A 19,425-nucleotide genomic window follows, 5' to 3' on the forward strand; every position below is an offset into this window, starting at 1 on the left:
CTCAGGGGCATGGGAGCTGGGGAAGGGGCTTTTAAGAGATAACAAAAGGAACAAACAATAAAGTCTTTGGCAGCTGCCACCTACTCAGATCTTTGAAGGTCGCAAGGTTTTGATGATCTAGATTCATTAGGAATGTCTCCTTGCCAGCCAGCCAGGGCCAAGACCCCCAGCCTGCAGAGGGCAGAGGCCCTCCCAGTCCCCAGGCTGCCACCAGCCCAGGGGCCCTTGTCTTACAGAGGCCCAGGTCTGAGGCTGCAGAAATCTGGGGCAGCCACCATAAGAGGCCCCTTTCAGGGGCCAGAATTCCTTTACCAGCATGGATTCAGGACGGGACTACATAACCAAAGCAGTTGCGGTGTTTGTTTTGTTTTTGGTTTTTTTTATAGCTTTTTTCCCAAAAATGATTTGCAGTTGTATGTGCAGCACTTCGCCGTGAGATGTGTGCTCTACAATAAAAAACAAATCTAATTTTTTAAAAAGCAGGCCAGTTTGCTATAGTGAGCTACTTAACTTCATCTTCGTAACAGCCTCATGAAGTAGGTTTTTTATCCCCATTTTACAGATAATGAAGCTATATAAATCTAAAATAAGTATCTTCTCCCAAAATACCCAGCTAGAGTGAAAGAGCCATCATCAAGCTCCAAATGAATTTTTTCCATGTACCAGGGGTCAGCAAACTAGGACCCTTGTGTCCTATCTGTCCCGCTGACTGTCTTTGCAAATAAAGTTGCATCGGCGTTCAGACATTCTCATTCATTTCTATATTATCTGTGGCAGCTTTGGTGCTATGGACAGCAGAGCTGAATAGCCCCGTGAAAGAAACCATATGGGCTCACAGAAGCTAAACAATTTCCTATCAGGCCCTTTAGAGAAAAACTTTGTCAACCTCTGCTCTTCAATGTGCCATTAAGAATTTTTAGAAGGTTGAGTATAAAGAATATTTTCAGAGAATTAGGAAATTCTAACAAGTGGGAGTTTGCCACAATCAATTTCTTTGTGAACAGCTACCCTAGGACATTCTACCCATGCGTACAGCTTTCTTCCAGTCCCTCAAACCTCAGGGAAAGAGTGTTTTAGAAAACAAGGATCTAAATTTCACGGACCAACTCATTCAAGCCCTCCCCAGTTCTACCTCCAGCTTCTCCTTGCCTCAGCTTCTCACAGGACAGCTCCAGCTTCTCCCTAAGAGAAAAGGAGAGAGATGAACACAGTGAAAAAGTGTTGCTATAGCTTCATGGAACTTCCATTCCATTTTCAGACCCTGCTCCCATGTCAGAGGTAAAATTTGAAGGAAACATGACAAATATCAGGGTTTACTTGGTTTAGGCTTGTCAGATTGATGAAAGCCTGAGTGGATAAATTTATAGACTAGAATAATATAATTTTAATATGGAAGGCACATCAGATAATAACCAATTGAGATGATTCAGTTTATCAAAAAAACAAAAAACAAAAAACAAGAACCCAGCAAAGCTGGGTGACTGACTTCTTCCAGGTTAGCAACAGAGAAGAGGCTTCTCATCCATTCTACCACATATTCAGCAGAATCCGGTTTAAGGCCACAACTGTATCCTATTCACCAGCTTCCATATATACATTAATTTCATGTCCTTTCTCAAGGCCACACCTTTGGCGGAAAGAGCACCTTTGGGGAATCAAGCCGGTTCAGGTTCAAACCCTGTTTTGGTCCCTTACTACTTGTGCAAACTTAGGAAAGTCAGTAAACCAGTGGAAGCCTCAGTTTTATAGAAGTAAAACATAGTTAACTGTTCCCTGCATGGAAAGAAGAGAAAATGAAACATTCAGTGCCGAACAAAGTACCCCTAGCATGTTGTAGGCACTTTCTCAATACATGGCAAACACTAGTATTGCTCTTAAGGGACAAGTAAAACTGCATCGCCTTAGTCTTTTATTAGGCCAAGGTCAGTGGGTATTAACAGTTGGACAAAGAAGCATTTCCCGGTACAGGGATAGATGATAACCTGCTGGCCACATATTATAGAGGTATTTCCACTCTGAGGGAAATTTAGAATTTTAACCTGAGAAAGCTAAATGTTAATTTTCTAATCAAGTCCTGTACCAGTTGCATATAATTGTTATTATATGTTATGATTTACGGACAGCCTTGTTTTTAATTATGAGGTTTTTATTGGAGAGACAGGTTTCGGGGTGAGTCTGCCATAGGACCTGCCAGCACTTGTTAAAAGTTTTTATAGTGTGACTCATTTACGTGTGTGTGTGTGTGTGTGTGTGTGTGTGTGTGTGTTTAGGAGTGCTATTATTAAACATTCCTGGCATATAGTGAAAAATTTGTGATTCAAATTTGTCCATATATTTACCTCCCCACCATCTACACTATCCTTTCACATAACTCACCCCTCCCCCATCCATCAAGGCTAGCTTCAGATTATTTTCAAGGTTTTCTACAGATAAACTCACTTGGAATGTTCCTTGCCTAATTCCCTTTAGCTCTCTCTCTGCATGTGAAATAGAAGAAAACACTGCTCAAAAGCAAAAATCTTTCAGGTAATGTGGTGGATGGAAAAACTAGAGGAAATTTAAAAAGCATGAATGCCATTTCTTTATGCTCAATGTTTTTCATTTTTTTTTAAGATTTTCTATTTACTTATTTGAGAGAGAGAACGTGAGAGAGAGAGAAAGAGAGAGAGCATGAGCAGGGGCGAGGGGCAGAGGGAGAAGCAGACTCCCCACTGAGCAGGGAGTCTGGTCGGGACTCCATCCCAGGACCCGGGATCATGACCTGAGCCGAAGGTAGATGCTTAACCAACTGAGCCACCCAGGCGCCCCTTAATGTTTTTAATTTTGTAGAAAGAGTACCTGCAGGAAAAATCGCCTTCACATTGACGAAGTCCACGAGAGGTTCTGATAGATCAGTGCTATAAATTGCCTACAAAGGAAAAGAGAGGGAACATGAGTACACAAAGCCCATAGAAGAATAAAGATATTTCCATAAGTAGAAAAATGAAAACAAAACAGAATGGATAGCATTGATTCAACTCCCATGGTGATTCAATAATACCAACAGCCAAACCTTTGTTAGATGTGTGCACTACATGAGTACTATGAAGCCAACATACGAAGCCTGGCACAGGGCATTGGGGAAAGGTGTAGCTGATAACATTTTGCAGATGGAGGAGTTTTCTTTTGCGCTATTGACTTTAAGTTTCCAACTGTTCCATTAATTAGAAGTATGAAAGAGTAAGAGGAATAAAGGGAAAGAGCGAAAGAGAGAGGGTAGGGAGGAAAGAATCAGGAAATGAGAAAGAAAAAGTGTCCAGTGCTAGATATCACAGTGCCACAGAACCGCAAACACTTGGGGCCCAGGCCCAGTGGTGATAACTTGGCCCTACCTCCGCCGAACCACTTCCGGAAATGAGTCCCGTAGACTTGTGTTCTATATTGCTGAATAACAGATTAATTCTCCCAACCCAATATCCAAAAATGAAGAGTTTAAAATGCCTGTGGTCAAGGCCCTGGAGATGGCTTTGCTGGGTCTTCGGCTTCACAGTCTCCCACAAGGCTGCAGGCAAGGTGTCCATCAAAGCTGGGTCTCATCTGAAGGCTCACCTAGGGAAGGATCTGGGTCCCAACCAACCACACGGAATTGTTGGTGGGATTCATTTCCTTTTGGGATGTTGAACTGAGGGCTTCAGTTCCCTGCTGTGCTTGGGTCACCCTTCCTATGGCAGCTTGCTTCATCAAAATCAGTGCAAGAGAGAGAGACTTCTAGCAAGACAGAAGTCACAATCTTTTAGAAACTAAGCAGGGAAGCGACACCTCCTCTAAGTTGCCATATTCTATTGGGTTAGAAAACAGTTTCTCAAGTGGAGGGGATTACACAGGCATGAATACTAGATGGTGAGATAATCAGGGGCTGTCTTAGAGGCTGCCTACCACAACTTGGCAATCGACTCTCCTTTTCTTTGCTAACTTTTTTCCGTCTCATCTCTATTCAGATTACCACAAAATTCCAAAATAGTCAGGTCTAAATAGACAAAAGTTTACTTTTAGGTCTAAGTTTGCACTCCTTAGAAGAGTTAGTAGTATAGCAGAAGCAATAAGATAAGTGGGTTAATAAGAAGGCATGAGTACCAGGCCCAGTTCTGGAAATTTGCCGGCTATAAGATTTTATCCATGAGCCTGATTTCCTCATCTTTGAAATGGGGATAATTATGTTTTCTCTATTTTACCTCACATAACAATTATGAGGACCAAGGAATATCATGTGTGGCAGTGTTTTCCAAAACACAGTAATATAGTGCTGGAGGGACTTCCGATGACTATAGGTGGTATATGGACTACAGGTGGAACTTTTTGAAGTATTTGTTTTTAGAGCGCATTAAAAAAATAAAACTTGCACAACAAATCCATGATCTTATAGCTAATGTTGCTCAAATGAGACTTAAATGAAGTTGGAAAAAAGGTGAGTCAATCTGATGAAAACTATTAAGAAAGTAATGATAGATGGTCTGAGAATGGGGCAAACATTATGATGGTGATACACAAATGATGGCATAAAATGTAAAATGCTCTACAAATACATCCAGTCTTGTTCATTAACTCACACTCCATGACTCCGATTTAAGAAGGAAACTAGATACATTCTTTGCTACCAATAGAGCAAACCTAACTACAATGGTGAAAGAGATGGCCACTTGAAAATCCAGTCCTAAATGTTTTGCCCACAAAGAATCCTTGCCCTAGTACTCCTTTTCCTGTGTCTCATTTATCATTTTATTGTTTCAAGTGCCCCCACAGAGTGCCTTGAACATATTAATCAAGCTTTGAAAGTTTACTGACTTGATTGTATATTTTTTTATTTCATTTATTTATTTTTATTTAAATTCTAGTTAGTTGACATACAGTTCAATATTGGTTTCAGGAGTAGAGTTCAGTGGTTAATCATTTACATATAATACCAGTGCTCTTCCTAACAAGTGCCCTCCTTAATATCCATCACCCATCTACCCCATCCCCCACCCACCTCCCTCCATCAACCCTCAATTTGTTCTACATAGTTAAGAGTCTCTCATGATTTGTTCCCCCCTTCCCCCCTCCCGAATGTTCATCATTTTGTTTCTTAAATTCCACATATGAGTGAAATCATATGGTATTTGTCTTTCTCTGATTGACTTATTTCATTTAGCATAATACACTCTAGCTCCCATCCACCTTGTCATTGCAAATGGCATGATCTCTTTCTTTTGGATGGCTGAGTAGTATTCTTCTGTGTGTGTGTGTGTGTGTGTGTGTGTGTGTGTGTGTGCGCGCGCGCGCGCGCGTATATATATATACATACCACAGCTTCTTTATCTTCTTTATCCATTCATCAGTTGGTGGGCATTTAAGCTCTATTATTAAAAAAAAAAATTATATCATTTGTTCCCTGATGCACTTTCTTTCCTAACAATATATTAATAATAATTTGAATTTATTAGGGGCTTACTGTGTGCTAAAATGTACATATACTATTTCAATGAATACTTCTCCTAGGAGAAAGGTTGTGTTATCATAGCTTATGAATAAGGAAACTGAAGCCTAAAGAGGTTAAATCACTTGACCAAAATCACTCAGCTGGTAAGTAACACTTATATTTTCGCATTGCAATTTTTTTTTCTCTGGAATGTAGGAAAATACATCAACACCAGAGCATTCAAAACAAGATCAGAGAATGAGTCACCTTTTGCCAAATACCCAGACAGGACATATACACTAAATAAAACAAGAGAAGCAACTACCTACTGATCCAGACTCTCACCCACTCATTCTCAGGGGCAAAGGAGCAAACAGAAAGATAAGTTTCAGACACTTCCTAGGGCTCCTCCCAGGCAGAGATGTCACACTCACCACTTCCCCTGAATGACCTCCGAACCAAGGACAATTCTATAAGCAAAGAAGAAGTGCATTACCAATGGGCTCCAAACACCTGGTGAGCTGTTTAACTTCAAAGTCTCTCCTCAAAAGAAGATGACATCTCACTTTTGCTTTTTTCAGGATGACATGTAAATTTTGGTTGAAACCAGATATTCCAAGTGATAAGGGTAACTGAAATGTGTTTCATTCTCTTTCAAGAAGAGCTTTGAGCTTTATATCTTTAGAGCTAGAAAAATAGACTTAAAAAACCTATTGTGAGAAAACTGATTGTTAAAGGTATAGCTCACTAACCAGGAAGTGGAATTCAAGAGACTGCAGAAGGTAGAATGGTACCATATAGGAAATATTATTTTCTATACTCAGATTATCTACTATCCATTTTGTAACAGAAAACAAGTTATTGCTCAGCTGAATCATGGAATATTAATATCACAATGCTTTTATATTGATTATGTTTTGCTAATTCTTTATTTTAATTTGTTTTGAAACTTTCATTTCAACTATGCCTTGGTTTATAACCATATCCAGTTTTTCAGCATTGAATTATGCATATGCATTTAGTATGGGAATAGCAAAATTAAAAATCTAAACCTAGGGGCATCTGGGTGGCTCAGTCAGTTAAGCATCTGTCTTTGGCTCAGGTCATGATCCCAGGGTCCTGGAATGGAGCCCTGTGTCTGGCTCCTTGCTCAGCAGAGAGCTTGCTTCTCCGTCTCCTTCTGCCTGCAGCTCCCCCTGCTTGTGCTCTCTCTCTCACTATCTCTCTCTATATATATGTGTCAAATAAATAAAATCTTTTAAAAAATCTAAACCTAACATGCCTTATTTGGGTACCAAAGTCTATTTCTTGAAACTTTTATTTTAACTCGGCCAAGGTTTCTCTGAGATGAACAATCACTTTGCAATTTGTTTATGATTATTGAGGAAATGGTTTTATTATTGATTCATTCATATAACAAAAATTATTTTAGAAGTCTTCCTGTAACGTGGGTATTGATTTCTCATAGGCCAGACCTTGTATGTTTGATCATGTAAGATAAAAACATGAAGCACTCTTTTAAGTGCTATGCCTATAATGTGATTGACTTTACTACAGAAATTGCTGTCCCTGCTGTAATGTAAGAGCCATGAAGACAGGGGCGCCTGGGTGGCTCAGTCGTTAAGCGTCTGCCTTCAGCTCAGGTCATGATCCCAGAGTCCTGGGATCGAGCCCCACATCGGGCTCTCTGCTCGGCGGGAAGCCTGCTTCTCCCTCTCCCACTCCCCCTGTTTGTGTTCCCTCTCTCGCTGTGTCTTTCTCTGTCAAATAAATAAATAAAATCTTTAAAAAAAAAAAAAAAAAAAGAGCCATGAAGACAGGCATCTTTTACTGTTTTGTCACTGATGTATCTTTTTGTTTTGTTTTGTTTTTTTGTTTTTAAAGACTCGGTATTTTCTTTCTTAATTGTGTTTACCTTTTTTAAAAAATTTTTTTATTGTTATGTTAATCATCATACATTACAGCATTAGTTTTTGATGTAGTGTTCCATGATTCATTGTTTGTGCATAACACCCAGTGATCCATGCAGAATGTGCCCTCTTTAATACCCATCACCAGGCTAACCCATCCTCCCCCCCCCATCCCCTCTAGAACCCTCAGTTTGTTTTTCAGAGTCCATTGTCTCTCATGGTTCGTCTCCCCCTCCGATTTCCCCCCCTTCATTCTTCCCCTCCTGCTATCTTCTTTTTTTTTTTTTTCTTAACACATATTGCTTTATTTGTTTCAGAGGTACAGATCTGTGATTCAACAGTCTTGCACATTTCACAGCGCTCAGCATAGCACATAACCTCCCCAATGTCTATCACCCAGCCATCCCATCCCTCCCACCCCCCACCATTCCAGCAACCCTCAGTTTGTTTCCTGAGATTAACAATTCCTCATATCAGTGAGATCATATGATACATGTCTTTCTCTGTTTGACTTATTTCACTCAGCATAATACCCTCCAGTTCCATCCACGTCACTGCAAATGACAAGATTTCATTCCTTTTGATGGCTGCATAATATTCCATTGTATACATATACCACATCTTCTTCTGTCTTCTAATGTACTTCTTCTGTCGATGGACATCTCAGCTCTTTCCATAGTTTGGCTATTGTGGACATTGCTACTATAAACATTGGGGTGCACATACCCCTTTGGATCCCTACATTTGTATCTTTGGGGTAAATACCCAGAAGTGCAATTGCTGGGTCGTAGGGTAGCTCTATTTTCAACTTTTTGAGGAACCTCCATACTGTTTTCCAGAGTGGTTGCACCAGCTTGCATTCCCACCAACGGTGTAGGAGGGTTCCCCTTTCTCCACATCCCCGCCAACATCTGTCGTTTCCTGACTTGTTAATTTTAGCCATTCTGACTGGTGTGAGGTGGTATCTCATTGAGGTTTTGATTTGGATTTCCCTGATGCCGTGCGATGTTGAGCACTTTTTCATGTGTCTTTTGGCCATTTGGATGTCTTCTTTGGAAAAATGTCTCTTCATGTCTTCTGCCCATTTCTTGATTGGATCATTTGTTCTTTGGGTGTTGACTTTGATCAGTTCTTTATAGATTTTGGATACTAGCCCTTTATCTGATATGTCATTTGCAAATATCTTCTCCCATTCTGTCGGTTGTCTTTTGGTTTTGTTGACTGTTTCCTTTGCTGTGCAAAAGCTTTTTATCTTGATGAAGTCCTTGATGAAGTTCATTTTTGCCCTTGCTTCCCTTGCCTTTGGCGATGTTTCTAGGAAGAAGTTGCTGCGGCTGAGGTCGAAGAGGTTGCTGCCTGTGTTCTCCTCTAGGATGTTGATGGATTCCTGTCTCACATTTAGGTCTTTCATCCATTTGGAGGCTATTTTTGTGTGTGGTGCAAGGAAGTGGTCCAGTTTCATTCTTCTGCATGTGGCTGTCCAATTTTCCCAACACCATTTGTTGAAGAGACTGTCTTTTTTCCATTGGACATTCTTTCCTGCTTTGTCGAAGATTAGTTGACCATAGAGTTGAGCTCTCTATTCAGTTCCATTGATCTATGCATCTGTTTTTGTGCCAGTACCATATTGTCTTGATGATGACAGCTTTGTAATAGAGCTGGAAGTCCAGAATTGTGATGCCGCCAGCTTTGCTTTTCTTTTTCAACATTCCTCTGGCTATTCGGGGTCTTTTCTGGTTCCACACAAATTTTAGGATTATTTGTTCCATTTCTTTGAAAAAAGTGGATAGTATTTTGATGGGGATTGCATTGAATGTGTAGATTGCTCTAGGTAGCATTGACATCTTCACAATATTTGTTCTTCCAATCCATGAGCATGGAACGTTTTTCCATTTCTTTGTGTCTTCCTCAATTTCTTTCATGAGTATTTTATAGTTCTCTGAGTACAGATCCTTTGCCTCTTTGGTTAGATTTATTCCTAGGTATCTTATGGTTTTGGGTGCAATTGTAAATGGGATCGACTCCTTAATTTCTCTTTCTTCTGTCTTGTTCTTGGTGTATAGGAATGCCACTGATTTCTGTGCATTGATTTTATATCCTGCCACTTTACTGAATTCCTGTATGAGTTCTAGCAGTTTGGGGGTGGAGTCTTTTGGGTTTTCCACATAAAGTATCATATCATCTGCAAAGAGTGAGAGTTTGACTTCTTCTTTGCCAATTTGGATGCCTTTGATTTCTTTTTGTTGTCTGATTGCTGTGGCTAGGACTTCTAATACTATGTTGAATAGCAATGGTGATATTGGACATCCCTGCCGTGTTCCTGACCTTAGGGGGAAAGCTCTCAGTTTTTCCCCATTGAGAATGATATTCACTGTAGGTTTTTCATAGATGGCTTTTATGATATTGAGGTATGTACCCTCTATCCCTATACTCTGAAGAGTTTTGATCAAGAAAGGATGCTGTACTTTGTCAAATGCTTTTTCTGCATCTATTGAGAGGATCATATGACTCTTGTTCTTTCTTTTGTTAATGTATTGTATCACGTTGATTGATTTGCGGATGTTGAACCAACCTTGCAGCCCAAAGATAAATCCCACTTGGTCGTGGTGAATAATCCTTTTAATGTACTGTTGGATCCTATTGGCTAGTATTTTGGTGAGAATTTTTGCATCCATGTTCATCAAGGATATTGGTCTGTAATTCTCCTTTTTCATGGGGTCCTTGTCTGGTTTTGGGATCGAGGTAATGGTGGCCTCATAAAACGAGTTTGGAAGTTTTCCTTCCATTTCTATTTTTTGGAACAGTTTCAGAAGAATAGGTATTAATTCTTCTTGAAATGTTTGGTAGAATTCCCCTGGGAAGCCATCTGGCCCTGGGCTTTTGTTTTTTGGGAGATTTTTGATGACTGCTTCAATTTCCTTAGTGGTTAGAGGTCTGTTCAGGTTTTCTATTTCTTCCTGGTTCAGTTTTGGTAGTTGATACATCTCTAGGAATGCATCCATTTCTTCCAGGTTATCTAATTTGCTGGCATAGACTTGCTCATAATATGTTCTTATAATTGTTTGTATTTCTTTGGTGTTGGTTGTGATCTCTCCTCTTTCATTCATAATTTTGTTGATTTGGGTCATTTCTCTTTTCTTTTTGATAAGTCTGGCTAGGGGTTTATCAATCTTGTTAATTCTTTCAAAGAACCAGCTCCTAGTTTTGTTAATCTGTTCTGTTTTTTTGGTTTCTATTTAATTGATTTCTGCTCTGATCTTTATTATTTCTCTTCTCCTGCTGGGTTTCGGCTTTATTTGTTGTTCTTTCTCCAGCTCCTTTAGGTGTAGGGTTAGGTTGTGTATTTGAGACCTTTCTTGTTTCTTGAGAAAGTCTTGTATTGCTATATACTTTCCTCTGAGGACTGCCTTTGCTGCATCCCAAAGATTTTGAACAGTTGTGTTTTCATTTTCATTGGTTTCCATGAATTTTTTTAATTCTTCTTTAATTTCCTGGTTGACCCATTCATTCTTTAGTAGGATACTCTTTAGCCTCCATGTATTTGAGTTCTTTCCAACTTTCCTCTTGTGATTGAGTTCTAGTTTCAAAGCATTGTGGTCTGAAAATAGGCAGGGAATGATCGCAAGCTTTTGGTACTGGTTGAGACCTGATTTGTGACCCAGGGTGTGATCTATTCTGGAGAATGTTCCATGGGCACTAGAGAAGAATGTGTATTCTGTTGCTTTGGGATGGAATGTTCTGAATATGTCTGTGAAGTCCATTTGGTCCAGTGTGTCATTTAAAGTCTTTATTTCTTTGTTGATCTTTTGCTTAGATGATCTGTCCATTTCAGTGAGGGGGGTGTTAAAGTCCCCCACTATTATTGTATTGTTGTCGATGTGTTTCTTTGCTTTTGTTATTAATTGCCTTATATAATTGGCTGCTCCCATGTTAGGGGCATAGATATTTACAATTGTTAGATCTTCTTGTTGGACAGACCCTTTAAGTAGGATATAGTGTCCTTCCTCATCTCTTATTACAGTCTGGTTTAAAATCTAATTTGTCTGATAAAAGGATTGCCACCCCAGCTTTCTTTTGATGTCCATTAGCATGGTAAATGGTTTTCCATCCCCTCACTTTCAATCTGGAGGTGTCTTTGGGTCTAAAATGAGTCTCTTGCAGACAGCATATCGATGGGTCTTGTTTTTTAATCCAATCTGATAACCTGTGTCTTTTGATTGGGGCATTGAGCCCATTTACATTCAGGGTAACTATTGAAAGATAGGAATTTAGTGCCATTGTATTGGCTGTAAGGTGACTGTTACTGTATATTGTCTGTGTTCCTTTCTGGTCTATGTTGTTTTTAGGCTCTCTCTTTGCTTAGAGGACCCCTTTCAATATTTCTTGTAGGGCTGGTTTTGTGTTTGCAAATTCCTTTAGTTTTTGTTTGTCCTGGAAGCTTTTTATCTCTCCTTCTATTTTCAATGACAGCCTAGCTGGGTATAGTATTCTTGGCTGCATATTTTTCTCATTTAGTGCTCTGAATATATCATGCCAATCCTTTCTGGCCTGCCAGGTCTCTGTGGATAGGTCTGTTGCCAGTCTAATGTTTCTACCATTGTAGGTTACATATCTCTTGTCCTGAGCTGCTTTCAGGATTTTCTCTTTGTCTCTGAGACTCGTAAGTTTTACTATTAGATGTCGGGGTGTTGACCTATTTTTATTGATTATGAGAGGGGTTCTCTGTGCCTCCTGGATTTTGATGCCTGTTTCCTTCCCCAAATTAGGGAAGTTCTCTGCTATAATTTGCTCCAATATACCTTCTGCCCCTCTCTCTCTTTCTTCTTCTTCTGGGATCCCAATTATTCTAATGTTGTTTTGTCATATGGTATCACTTATCTCTCGAATTCTGCCCTCATGATCCAGTATTTGTTTATCTCTCTTTTTCTCAGCTTCTTTATTTTCCATCATTTGATCTTCCATATCACTGATTCTCTCTTCTGCCTCCTTTATCCTAGCAGTTAGCGCCCCCACTTTTGATTGCACCTCATTAATAGCCTTTTTGATTTCGACTTGGTTAGATTTTAGTTCTTTTATTTCTCCAGAAAGGGTTTCTCTAATAACTTCCATGCTTTTTTCAAGCCCAGCTAGTATCTTTAAAGTGATGATTCTGAACTCTAGATCTGACATCGTACTAATGTCCGTATTGAGTAGGTCCCTGGCAGTCGGTACTACCTCTTGTTCTTTTTGTTGAGGTGATTTTTTCTGTCTTGTCATTTTGTCCAGAGGAGAATAGGTGAATGAGAGAACAAAATACTAACAGGGTAACAACGTCCCCAGAAAATATACTCTAAACAAATCAGAAAAGACCTGAAGCCGGGGGAAAAGAAAGGGAAAGAGAGAAAAAAGAAAAAGAAAAAAAAAAGAAAAAGATAAAAACAAACAAAAACAGACCAAAACAAAAAAAAAAAAAACAGAATATGATCAAATATGATCAGGCTGGTGCATAGATCAGTGCCACTCACTAGATTTTGGGTGTATTTTGGTCTGTTAGAAGGAAGTGCCTCCCAAAATTTTAAAGAAAGAAAAACTTATATATGTACAAAAATAAGGGTTGATATGATGAAGGGATGGAATATGACTCTAAAGATGAAAATTATAAAAAATTTTATAAAAGGAATTGAGAAGAAGTTGTTTGAAAAAAGAAAGGAGAGGATTTAAAAAAAATAAAGAAAAAAAGGGGGAGAGAATGTGATCAGGCAGGAGACTAGAACAAAGCCACACACTAGAGATTTAGGGTATATTTTGATCTGTTAGAAGAAACTGTATCTCAAAATTTTAAAGAGAGAACAACTTATATATATATGCCAAAAATAAGGGTAACTACTATGAAGGGATAGAATATGACTCTAAAAATGAAAAATAAAAATATTTTTTAAAAAAGGGATTGATAAGATGTTGGTTGAACAAGGGAAAAAGAAAAATTAAAAAAAAAAAAGACAGTTAAAAAAATTAACTTTGAAAGACTACAGAATCATGGTAAAAAAGCCATGGATTCTATGTGCAGTATTCCCCTAGCACTGGAGTTCTGCTGTTCTCATTGATCGGTAAACTTGGTCTTGGCTGGCTGTTCTTGCTGATCTTCTGGGGGAGGGTCCTGTTGCTGTGGTTCCCAAATGTCTTTGCTGGAGGCGGAATTGCCCCGCCCTTGCCGGGTCCGGGCCAAGTAATCTGCTGGGGTTTGCTCTCGGGAGCTTTTGTTCCCTGCAAGCTTTCAGTACAGCTTTGGAGGAGGAGAGTGAAAATGTCGGCCTCCCAATCTCCGCCCCGGAGGAACCGAGAACTCGGGGCCCCGCTCCTCCTTGTGCCCCCAGAGAAAAGCAGTCAGTCACTCCCATCTCCCCGGTCTCCGTCCGCACTCCGTGCTCACCCAGCCTGTGACTGAGCATTTCTATCTCTGGCACCTGACCCTGTGTGGAGTCTCCAAACCCAGCAGATCCCTGCGGTGCGCTCCCGCGCTGCTCCTCCCGGGGGAGGAAGGGGAGTCTCCCCGGATCTGCCGCTTGTTGGGTCCCTGCTGGAGGAGCAGTGGCCCGACTGTGCCCCGGGTCACGGTCTATGGCAACCCCGAGCTGAGAGCCCGCTCCTCGGCTCCATCTCTGCAGCCGGCTTCCCCGCTCTGATACCTGGGAGCTCTGCCGCACTCAGGCACCCCCAGTCTTTCTGTGACCCTGAGGGTCCTGAGACCACACTGTCCCACGAGGGTTCCACCCCTTGCTTAGCCACTGGAGTGACCTCCCTCAGCGGAGCCGACCTCTAAAAGTTCGGATTTTGTGCTCTGCGGCTCTATCACTTGCCAGAAGCAGCTGACGGAGGCCCCCTCCCCCGCCATCTATCCTCCCAAATATCACCTCGGATTCACTTCTCCACACGTCCTACCTTCCAGAAAGTGGTCGCTTTTCTGTTCAGAGGGTTGTTGCTATTCTTTTCTTCGATCTCCTGTTGAGTTTGTAGGTGTTCAGAATGGTTTGATCCCTATCCAGCTGAATTCCTGAGACCAGATGAAATCCAGGTCTCCTACTCCTCCGCCATCTTGCTCCGCCCACCGTCACTGATGTATCTTAAGAGTCTAGAAGAGTGACTGGGACATAACAGATGCTCAATAAATATTTGCTGAATAGCTAACAGATGAATGGAATAATCAACACAGCTTGTACATAGGAAAGAACAACCATGAAAAAATTCTTCATTCAGAAAGGGTGTTATTTTTAAATGATTTTCTAATAATATTGTTTTGCTCATTTTTCTCTCATTTGGTAAGAATGAATATAGAGAGATAAATTTTAGACGAAACTCTTATCAGGAACAGTATGTAGTAAATGCTTTCTAGTGGCTTTTTTTTCTTTCATTTAGTTCTCTGAATTTTTTTCAGTAGATTATTCTAAGTTTGAATTTGAATTATATTTATGTCTTGGGAACTGGTCCTTATATACAAGTAATCAAAGAAAATGTTGAACATGCAATTTTTTAAATAAAACAGGATTAACAATGTAAAGGATTATGAAAAATGTCTTCAGAATGAGCAAACTGAGAGACAGAAGAGGTGGTATCAACATATATTATCAAATTTGTTTGGTAGAATATGTTCAGAATTAATTGAAAAGTAAACTAATCTTCTATACTAAAATTTGTGCCAGAAATTTTCATTTCTTCATTTATTAGTATAAATTAGTCCATATTAGGAATATGCACTCCTCTCTGAGCTATAGACCCATCTTTCTAACAATAAATATTTCCATCTGGATATATCACCATGTCTCAATTTCAAGCTCTCTGATCCTGAACCCATCATCTTCACCTCAAACTGCATTCTCATCCAGTGTTCCCTATTTTGGTGACCATAATTACCAACCTCTCCAGTTGTACAAACCTGCCTAACACCTTCTTCCTCATCTGTTATCTCAAGTTTATTGCTAAACTGTTGAAATTATTTCTTAAATATATCTTAAAGGTTTCTCCTTCTTTCCATCTTAGGTGCAAACACTTTAGTCCAAACTACCATAATCTATCCTTTGAACTACTGGTCCACCAGTATCCATTCTAGCTTCTCCTCCAAACCATTCTCCAAAGTGCATGGAAAGTGATTTTTTAAATTTAACTAAAAATCTGATCATATCGCTTATCTGCTCAAACCCATAAATGGCTTCTCTCTTTTTTTTTAAGATCTATTTATTTGAGTGAGAGAGAGAGAGAGAACTGGCACACGTGCCAGTGGGGGAAGGGCAGAGGGAGAGGAAGAGAGAGAATCCTCAAGCACTCCCCACTGAGCACAGAGCCAGACGAGGGACTCTATCCCAGGACCCTGAGATCATGACCTGAACTGAAATCAAGAGTTGGCCACTTAACTGACTGAGTCACCCAGGTGCCCCGGGCTTCTTTTTGTAAGATAAAGATAAAAAGGCTTCAGATGGCCTATACAGCCCTACAGGATTTTGCAGTGCTTATGTCTCCAACTATAGCCAGCCATATTCTCCTCCTCCATCCCTGTGCTCCAACCACAGTTCCTTCAATATGCGCATGCTTTGTCCCACCCCAGAGGTTGCCACATGCAATTCCTTCAACCTGGAATGTTCCTCCTTGCAACTACTGACCCACACCTTTGATTAGTTAATACCAATGTAATTCTGCAGATCTCAACACCCTCCATCTCTTTGACCACCAGACTTTCATTATGCATTCAAATAGCATCCAGGGCTTTTATTTCATGGAAGTTACCATCTTTTGTAATTAATAGTTTCTGACTTGCTCATCATTTGTACCTAGCAAATAGTATCTGATACTTACGAGAGATTCAATATCCAATTTTTAATGGATAAGTAAATATTTTACTAGCTAATAATTCAAGATTTTATTTTAGCATTGTTACTAAAAACATGGATGAACTAAATGTAGATTAAGAATATATTTTTAGAAAGATGTAAACGTGTTGGTATTATTTACATCACATACATGACATATGTGATCAGTAATATATGAGAGAACAGCTTCATCAGAAGCAAGAAAGTTAAGAACAGCAAGAAAAAGGGGTTCATCAGGATCCAAAGCTGCACAGAAGAAACTGCAAGAGATGAAGGCTGAGATTACTGGATCTAGCAAGAAGAAAGCCATTGGTTACCTTGGCAATTAGTTACTTGATTTTGTGTGAAATTGGTTACTAATTCTGTGTGAAAGCCAGATTACGGAAGATTGAGGAGTGAATGGAAATAGAGATAACATTCCTCTTCCAAGGATCTTAACATCTGATTATGCTGTTTCTTGGGCCATGCAGAAGTTAATTTTTGATTGGGTCTGTGCTGTGTGATTGGATCTACACAAAAGCAACAATTTCAGATGAGAAAAAAATTCAGGTTCCAATTCACAATGACTCATAAAGATGAAAGCTTGACTGCAGGACTGGATCCACAGCATATCAGATTACCAGAATTTCAAGCCAATTGATTCTGCTGAGATATGTGTATAGGTGTGTGTGTGTGTGTGTGTGTGTGTGTGCGCGCGCGCATGCCTTTTTTTTTTAACAAAGAAGCCTCCTAAAATTAAAAAAAGTTTCAAAAAATCACTACATTTTTTAGGATGGGTTTTATGCAAGAGCCCTGGAAAGAAAATACACTTTATCAGAAATGTATCAATTATCTCTAATGAAAGAGTATTCAACATAGGGGTGCCTGGGTGGCTCAGTTGGTTGAGCAGCTGACTCTTGATTTCAGTTCAGGTCATGATCTTGGGGTCCTGGGATTGAGCCCCATGTCTGGCTCTGTTCTCAGAGGGGAGTCTTCTTGAGGATTCTCTTTTTCCCTCTCCCTCTGCCCCTCCCGCCCCCGCTCACGAGCACACGCGCGTGGGCTCTCTCTCTCTCAAATAAATAAATAAATCTTAAAAAAAAAGATTACTCAACATAGTTCAGAAGTAACACATTTGTGAGGGGAAAAAAGCAAATTAAATGTGTAACTTATGCTAAATAACAATCTTCACAAGAAAATTAAGATGAAGTAAAATTCTCAATTTGTTGCTCTTTTCAGCATATTTTCTTTTTTTAAGATTTTATTTATTTGAGAAAGAGCATGAGCAGAGGGGAGGGGCAAAGGGAGAGGGAGAAGCCGACTCCCCACACAGGGCTGGATCCCAGGACCCCAGATCATGACCTGAGCAAAAGGCAGACGCCAAACCGATTGAGCCACCCAGGTTCCCCTCAGCATATTTTCAAGAAATTAAGCTCACAGAGTCTCTCTCTACTTTGAGACAATGTTTTCCACTAACTCAACCTCTCACTCCCCCTCTCAATATTCAATTTACAAGAGTAACAGTTGTGAGATGCACTTGATCCTAATATTAATGCCAGACCTCCAAGATAAGAGAGAGAGAAGTCTGGATACACACAACTTAGTTTCAGAAATAATTACTGACTCCTATATCACTGTGTTATTCAACATGTCTAACTTTAGCATAAAGTCACTTCAGTAGTAGGTAATGTTTGGATACTGATGCTCTCCCCCTCGGCATGTGATGGCCTACTGAGTTCTCTTCAACTTGAGAAGGCTCTTTCATCATGAAATTTCTGGCAAACAAGAACTGTACATTACTGGTATTATAAGGTACACAAGCCAAGATTGGCCTAATGTTTTTAAGTGGGGTCTCTGCCATGATTTAACAATAAAGGAAAACTTTATTCAAGAACAAGCTTCAATGGGAAGATAAAATTTGATAAAATGAAGAAATAAATGATTTTATGCCTGAACTGAGTGCAGTATACTTCCATGAGTACACCTGAAGAAGTTCAAACTTCCCTAGCACACACAAAGTCTGGATTCAGTTGGGGGTGTGTGGAAGGGAGGTAGACAAATCATAAAGCAGAAGATTTTTTATTTTATAATGAAATCATCCCTTTGATCTCATCTCCTTCTATCCATGTGTCATTGAAATCAGTGATTTTTCTAAGGGAGCCACCCTATGGGGTATTTTGGATATTTTTTGGTGGCATTTTTTGTTGTAACAATGACTTGGGGGCCCTCTGGGCTCAAAGATAGGCCCAAAGACTCACACCATTGAATTTTCAACAACCCCCTGGACATTCATGTAAGTGAAAATATGTGTAAATATTCTGAGCAAAGAAGCTAAATTTATGTTTTACATGTAAACATAAGGGCCTTGAAATATCATGGCCTGCTGGGTGGCAATAAGGTCCTCAGCACTGACGATGCACTTTTTAAATACCATTCTCCACTAAAAAGAATCAATGCTCCTTGGAGAAATGGTTGATTCTATATATAGTACATGAAAAGTATAAGATAAAACTGGAATACGTTGCCATACCAAAAATCAAGGATTCTGTCAAAGACTACTGGAGTCACATTAAAAGTCTCAGGAACCAACTTGCAGAGGCTCTCACTGGCCAAAGACAGGCCTTGAGAATCAATAGGAATGATAATTATAGTGGATGAAAACACATCAATTATGTTCAAATCCACAAGTTTACAATAATTCAAAAATCATTAGTCACCTCTGAAAGATGCTGGAAGCTCAAATCATTAGTTTTAAAACCTATAAATAAATTTGAAAATAGAATACTTCCCCTGCCTTTCTTATATATACCTGAGGGCAAACAAGTAGATAGCAAAGGAAGCTTTCTCTTTATAGAAGTATTTCAGCTATTAAATGAAGCAGGGACGGTAGAATTAGAATGCCACCATTTTGTGACATGGACATGTGACATGACTAAGGAAATAATAGATTTAAGAAATAATTATCAATGGCTGCTATAATCATGGAGAAGCAACCAGATTATGTGCCTTTTGGTAGAAGTTTATAGTACTTATAAAGTATTTTTGCCAAAATATCAAACTTGAATCACATCCAGACTCTAGATCTAAATAATAAATTACAAGAAATACAGGTGACAGAGAAAAATGTTAACTGTCATCATGAAGAAGCATTCTGCGAAGCTCAGACTTCAGAAAACTCCAGAACTAACAATCCCATTCCTGCAACAAATAAATTGAAAAAAGAAAGAAAGAAAGAAAGAAAGAAAGAAAGAAAGAAAGAAAGAAA

At 39.5% G+C, this 19,425-nt stretch overlaps 1 long non-coding RNA gene across 1 annotated transcript in view; it reads right to left on the minus strand.

Annotated features, from left to right (window-relative positions):
• The window catches only part of LOC116625222, an 83,743-nt gene extending 78,386 nt beyond the window's left edge, over nt 1–5,357 (minus strand). Inside the window, exons 1-3 of the long non-coding RNA XR_004298031.1 lie at nt 5,321–5,357; nt 2,839–2,908; nt 1,133–1,182 (exon numbers count right to left, since the gene is read on the minus strand). This is a non-coding gene — a long non-coding RNA (uncharacterized LOC116625222). The remainder of the gene's footprint in view (nt 1–1,132; nt 1,183–2,838; nt 2,909–5,320) is intronic.
• Nucleotides 5,358–19,425: the final 14,068 nt, after the last annotated feature.

This window comes from Phoca vitulina, unplaced genomic scaffold (assembly GCF_004348235.1).
Source record: "Phoca vitulina isolate PV1807 unplaced genomic scaffold, GSC_HSeal_1.0 scaffold75, whole genome shotgun sequence".
In the NCBI taxonomy this organism is placed as follows: domain Eukaryota; kingdom Metazoa; phylum Chordata; class Mammalia; order Carnivora; family Phocidae; genus Phoca; species Phoca vitulina.